The sequence below is a fragment of the Ostrinia nubilalis genome, chromosome 20 (genome assembly GCF_963855985.1).
Source record: "Ostrinia nubilalis chromosome 20, ilOstNubi1.1, whole genome shotgun sequence".
Classification (NCBI taxonomy): Eukaryota; Metazoa; Arthropoda; class Insecta; order Lepidoptera; family Crambidae; genus Ostrinia; species Ostrinia nubilalis.
Window position 1 is genome coordinate 11,534,391 of NC_087107.1, and position 6,505 is coordinate 11,540,895.

Consider the following 6,505-nt stretch of genomic DNA (forward strand, 5'->3'; position numbering starts at 1 on the left):
CGAGACACTTCCCCCCCCCCGTCCCGCACGGTGTAGTGCTAGCGTACGGAGCTCTCGGGAGTTTTTGCTTATAAAAATAGATAAATCGCTTATAAGTGTTTGTGAGTGTAATAATCGGTTTGTATGTGACACGAACTACGGAAACTGTAAGTTATTCTGTCTATTTATCGCCTCGTTTGTGTTTTCTGGTTAAATATTCGGTGAGTAAACATCTTTTTTATTTTTTCTCGTTGCGGGTGTTTGATAAAATCGGCCCGCGCCAACCGAGGTGGCGGGTCGACCGTAAGCGCGCTGCGTCAGCGGTGCGCGTTTCCATTGCGCCCGACTATAAACTCGTCCGTCATGCCTCTGTTCAACGATCAACCCGTCGACGTCGCTAACGAAGTGTTTCTCCGTAGCAATTTAACGCAACGTTCTCCGCCTAGTGTAGGAAAAAGGACACGTAGCGAAGCATTATCTCCAACAAATGTGTCGCCATCGTCTTGTAAACGCGTACAACTATCGGATTCGTCCGGTCTAGACGATAATTCGACGGCACCGGATCAAACACAGTACGACTTAGTAAATGAAGCCGCGTCGTATCTTACAAAAATAAATGTCGTCATTAATTCACTCGGTTCGCGAATTGACGTTAAAAATCGGTCGACAGTTATGGATATGACACAGCGAGTCACGGCAATCGTATCTTTACTGGCATTAAAATCATCATCAACCGAGACAAAATTGGCCATCGCGCAACGTGACTTATTAGAGGCCAAAATCAATAAAAATTGTAGTCAAAATAATGTTATTGGCAATGTCTCAAAGCCCACCTACGCAGAAAGCCTTAAGCTAAAAATGCCTAAAGTCGCTCCGGCCGCTGCGGCAATGGAAACACGCACGCCCCTTCCCTGTGTCGTTGCGTATCCCACTAGTGAGCGCTCGGCCGAGTTCGGCTCATCATCGGCGACAAAACAAGCGTTGATGAAAGCGATCAATCCTACGGACGACGGGTTTCAAATTGTAGGTTTAAAGAAGACGGCAAATGCGGGTGTAGTACTTCGCGTAACGAACGAAAACCAAATTAAAAAGTTACAATCCGTCGCCGGTATTAAATCCGCGGGCTTACGTTTAGAAAAACCGAAGGACGTCGACCTAGAATTCTTGTTAAAGACGTACCCGCAACATTAGAAGACGCCGCATTTATGTCAGCTTTGTATAGGCAAAATATTAAGGATGAAATGTCTATTTCTGAAGACAATTTTATTAAGTCAACAAAAATAGTTCGTCGTCGTGTTTTAAACAACGGTAGAAAATGGATCGGTTTAGAGCTCGAGCCCGAGATCCGTAAACATTTGATAAATACAAAGGAAAAAAATTTTTATTGATTGGGCTACCTGTCGCTTTAAAGATGACGTAGAAATAGTTCGTTGCATGAAATGTCAGCAATATGGTCATGTTGCGAAATTTTGCACGGAAAAATCTAGCTGTTGTGGGTATTGCGCCGAGGCCCACGATACGAAAGATTGTATTAAAAATACCGCCAAAGACTTTAAGCCAGTTTGCGCGGCATGTAAACGTTTTAAAAAACCAAACGACCATTTAAGCGGTTCGCCGGACTGTCCGAGTTATAAGGCAAAATTAGAACAACTAATATTAAATACTGTTTATGGCTAAAGTCTCCATAGGCCAATTAAACCTCCATAACGATAAAATTGCTACGTTGGAGTTGGACAGACTTATTGTAGAATACAACTTAGATCTCGTGTTAGTACAAGAACAATATCAGCGTGTCGGCGTGCGCTGCAAAACTATTCAAATTAATAACAGTGCACGCGCCGGTATCTATGTGTCACGCGCGTCTACACTCACAATAACGTCTATTGCCAACCTTTCTTCGTCGCATTGCGCTGTTGCGGAAGTATCCTCCCCATCCTTCTCCATATTTGTCGTGAGTTGTTACTTTCAATATTCTGACCCGGTTGGGCCTCATCTACACCACCTACGCTTTGTATTACAGTCCCTAACAGGGCGTAAGGTTATCATTGGAGTTGACGCGAACGCGTCATCTCCACTTTGGCACGGCAAGCTCCGCTCGACTGATGTGGAGCGTCGCTCAGCCGTGGAAGACTTCATAGCTGAAATGAACTTAGTTATTCACAACACCCCTAATGCACCACCAACCTACAGTAGCCCAACGGGCGAGTCTCATATTGACGTCACGCTTTCTAGCGCAGACGTCCAGCTGGATAGGTGGCGTGTCCTCCCCGACGCGTCTTGTAGTGATCATCGCTTGATAGTGTACGAGTTTAAACCAATGTCGCGACAAGACACAGTTCATGAGTGCAACAACAACTATAGATATAAATGTCGTGGGGCCGACTGGGCTTTTTTCAGTACTCTTTTTGCGTCTCATGCCAAAGATTTTACTCGTGCCGACCTGAGCGCGACTGATAGTGCAGAAATTATGTCCGATACTTTTACGTATTGTGCAGATGTTGCGATTGGTCGCGCTCCAACTAGAGGTGTACGTAGATGTGATTGGTGGAATGAATCGCTGGTAGAAATTAGGAAAAAGTTTCGCCGGGCTCGCCGTAAGCTTAACACACTTCGAAAGGCAAATGTTACTGGGGATGCATATGAAAATGCTTTATGTTCTTTGAGGGTTGCCAGGTCCCATTATCGAGCTGCTGTAACTAAAGCCAAGGGCGTGTTACTGCGGAAAACAGTCGAGAGATTAGAAAAGGAGGGTCCGTGGTCTCCGATATATCATGAATTCAAAGCTAACCGTAAATTAGATATTGCTTATATTTCTAACATAAAAATTAACAACACTCATACGGTGGGTGTAGAGGAAACAACAGGTGCTCTTCTTAACGCGCTTATCCCCGACGATAGTGTGGCTGACGATAACGATTATCATCGGGACGTCAGAAATGCTATTGCGGTGCTGCCTGAGTCGCCTGTGTCTTCTATTCCTAGCCTTGATGAGTTTTACGATATAGTAAATAGTTTACCCTTAAACAAAGCATCGGGCGAAGATAAAATATCAAATAAAATGATTAAAGCAGCGTGTAAAACAGCCGGAACGGATATTCTTAATGTTTTCACTCGTTGTATCTCGGAGGGCGTGTTTCCGAGTATATGGCGTCGCGGATTTATTAAAATTATACCAAAGGGAGGTGACAAACCGCCCGAAGATCCTAAATCGTACCGACCTATTACATTACTTCCCTCATTAGGTAAACTATTAGAGCGATTAGTAGTGCCGCGTTTGCTACCGGGTGGTCCAATTTTTCACGAGCAGCAGTTTGGCTTCACCGCCGAGAAGTCTACTGCAGATGCAGTAATATCTGTCAGACAAAAAGTGACGTCCTCGGTGGCAAAGTACGTTGTAGGAATATTCCTCGATATTTCAGGTGCCTTCGACAATGCTTGGTGGCCGATCCTGCTCTTAAAACTGAAAGTTCGTGGATGCTATAGTAATATATATTCACTACTGCACTCGTACTTTTGTAACGGTACAACTAAATTAAAACTCGGCCATCATGCTGAATCAAAGGTGCTCACGCGCGGCTGTCCCCAAGGATCGGTCCTAGGGCCCTACCTTTGGAATTTGGGTTTCGATGATTTTCTAGCATTACCATTACCCGAAGGCTGTTCGTTAACCGGGTACGCTGATGACGGTCTCCTTTTAATAGAGGCTGACACTAGATCAAAGCTTGAAAATCTAGCGGATACATGCTTGAATTTAATATCTCAATGGGGAGACAGGAATCGTTTGCAGTTTGCCCCTCACAAAACTTATCAGCTTCTATTAAAAGGTAATCTTAAGGTTTTGCCTCGCATTAAATTCAATGAAATAACTGTTAAAAAACGGGAATCTGTTTGCTATCTCGGACTTATTTTAGAGAAAAACTTTAGTTTTGTCGAGCACATTAAACAGATCGGTGAAAAAGCTAAAAAGAACTTTTATGCCTTAAGTCACATTTCAACCTCGACGTGGGGTCTAACGTTTAAAATCCTCCGAGTAATATATTCGGCCACTTATTTAAGCTCCATTTGCTATGGTGCACCAGTTTGGGCTGACAGAGCTACTATAGGAGCCGCTCGACGGAAACTACTCCAAAGTCAACGCCTTGCATTGATTTTTCTTTGCAAAGCTTACAGAACTGTGAGCACGGAGGCTCTGCCAGTCCTGGCTGGTGTACTGCCGGTCGACTTAGAGGTACAAAAGCGTGCGGCTATGTACTTCGCACAGGGCCGTAGCTAGGGTCGAATTTGAGGTAGGGCAGCATTAGTTACAGGTAGGGCGGAAGTAAAAAAAATATCATAATTGATCTGCCGTCGAAACACGGGCTCCTAAATCAATCACCATGTATATCACCATCATGTGAATAGTTATTCGTAGACAAATAATTACTGTGACAGTGCATGAGCATGGATCTAAGAACTATTAAATCCTCAATGATGAAGAACAAGTGAATAAGATGGTTGAACTTCCAGATTTGGATGTAGAGATCCACGTCTGAGTGAGAGTGAGGTAATAATTAATTATTGGGTGGGGTGATACGAGTAAATAGAAACGACCAAAAATATCATTAAGATCACATTGTTTTTGCGTACTTATTATAATAATTAACTAACATAATAATAAAAAACATTTAAAACAGCTGAATTCTACGATTCGCCATGTTATTAAAAATGCGAAGAACTTCGTTCAGATCAACTGATTTTGTTCTTTTTTTTTCAAAGGCCAGAAATACCATACCAGCCATTCTCTCGTGACCCATTGACAGCCTTTGAGGCCTATTGATTGCAGTTAAAGTTGAAAACGTAGATTCACACACTGCAGTGCTACATCCTATGGTCGCCACAGACGCAAAAAGTTCATATGTATCTTTGAACGCCTCTCGTTGCCTGTACAAAACTTGCAATGTATTTTCCATTATATCCTCGTTACGACTCAAGTAAGCTTTAACCACACTAGCCTCTTCTCTTGATGGAATTTTCAGACCTGAAAAATTAGTTAAAATTGTAAATTGAACATGACAATTTTTTTGAATTTTTTTTTTTTTTTAAACTTACCCAAATTTTTCAGTGGAACCATTTTATCTACATCCAACTCATCAAGACTTGCAATCGAATTAATTAAATCATCGTTGTCCGAAAACCTTCTTTGTAATTCAGCAATTAAAATGTCCAACGTTTCGAAATACTCAGACTTAAATGGCTCGTCGTTCTCATCTATATTTTGTCTGGCGGAGGAACAGGGGGTGTACGTCAAATAGTCATCCATCCGATTTGGTTTTTTTACTTGCCTCTTCGAGGTCTGTGTCCTATTTTCAGATTCGCTGCAGTCATTGCTTGTTAGACTTAGCTTCTTCCAGAATTTGATTATACATTTGATTTGATCTTAATTTAATAATTTCATCTTTGACACACTTTATGATTGTTATGGCATCTTTTAATCCTGCGCTTCGGGCTTGCAAAGCTGCGTCTGCAGGTTGTAGCGTGGATAAGATTTTTTTGGCCACAACCATGGCTATTCGGAATTCCAGATCAAGCATGACTTTTTTAATACCTATACTCTTGGCGACGTCATCACCGTTGAATCTGCCATTTTTAATTTCTTTCAAAGTCTGCAAAATCGATGAATAATTATCGTATACAACTTTTGTAACTGCTAAATGTCCAGACCAGCGTTGTTCGAGGAGTCGGCCAATCCTTTTTCCATCATATATAGGGTTACCATATCTCAGGATTTGTCCTGAGATTTCAGGATTTTTCGACTCTTCTCAGGATTCCGGCCGGATTTAGCAAATCTAGTGATATCTCAGGATTTTTAATAAAATACAGGTTACATTTTAAAGATCTCTCTTATTAAACTACTAAAAATAATCTTCTTTTGGTAACAATTGCAGTTAAAATCAATACTTATGTATTAATTTAAAACAAACTTAAAATAATCTTCTTTTGGTAACAATTGCAGTTAAAATCAATACTTATTTATTGAAGTAAAACGAACTAAAAACAGTCTTCTTTTGGTAACAATTGCAGTTAAAATCAATACTTATGTATTAATTTAAAACAAACTTAAAATAATCTTCTTTTGGTAACAATTGCAGTTAAAATCAATACTTATGTATTAATTTAAAACAAACTTAAAATAATCTTCTTTTGGTAACAATTGCAGTTAAATCAATACTTATTTATCGAAGTAAAACGAACTAAAGACAATCTTCTTTTGGTAACAATTGCAGTTGCAGTTAAAATCAATCCTTATTTATCAAAGTAAAACAAACTAAAAATAATCATCTTCAATAATCATCCTTAAAAATAATGTTACTAACATTTGCAGGTAAAATCAATACTTATTTATCCAAATAGGTACTTAATTAGTTTTGTCGTATTTAATATTTGAAGAAACTTTTTTAAGTAAATTCTTTTCTTTGATTATTGATTTATAAAATGCCTCACAAGTTAAACTCTTCAAGTTATATTGAACTAAAAGTAGAGCTCGAAT

At 40.2% G+C, this 6,505-nt stretch overlaps 1 long non-coding RNA gene across 1 annotated transcript; it reads right to left on the minus strand.

Moving 5' to 3' along the window:
* Window positions 1-4,575: 4,575 nt before the first annotated feature.
* On the minus strand, window positions 4,576-5,831 carry LOC135081784 (uncharacterized). The gene is made up of 2 exons (XR_010259265.1): window positions 5,068-5,831; window positions 4,576-4,996 (listed from the first exon to the last, which is right to left on the minus strand). It is a non-coding gene; the product is annotated as an uncharacterized LOC135081784 (long non-coding RNA).
* Between the last annotated feature and the right edge of the window lie 674 nt (window positions 5,832-6,505).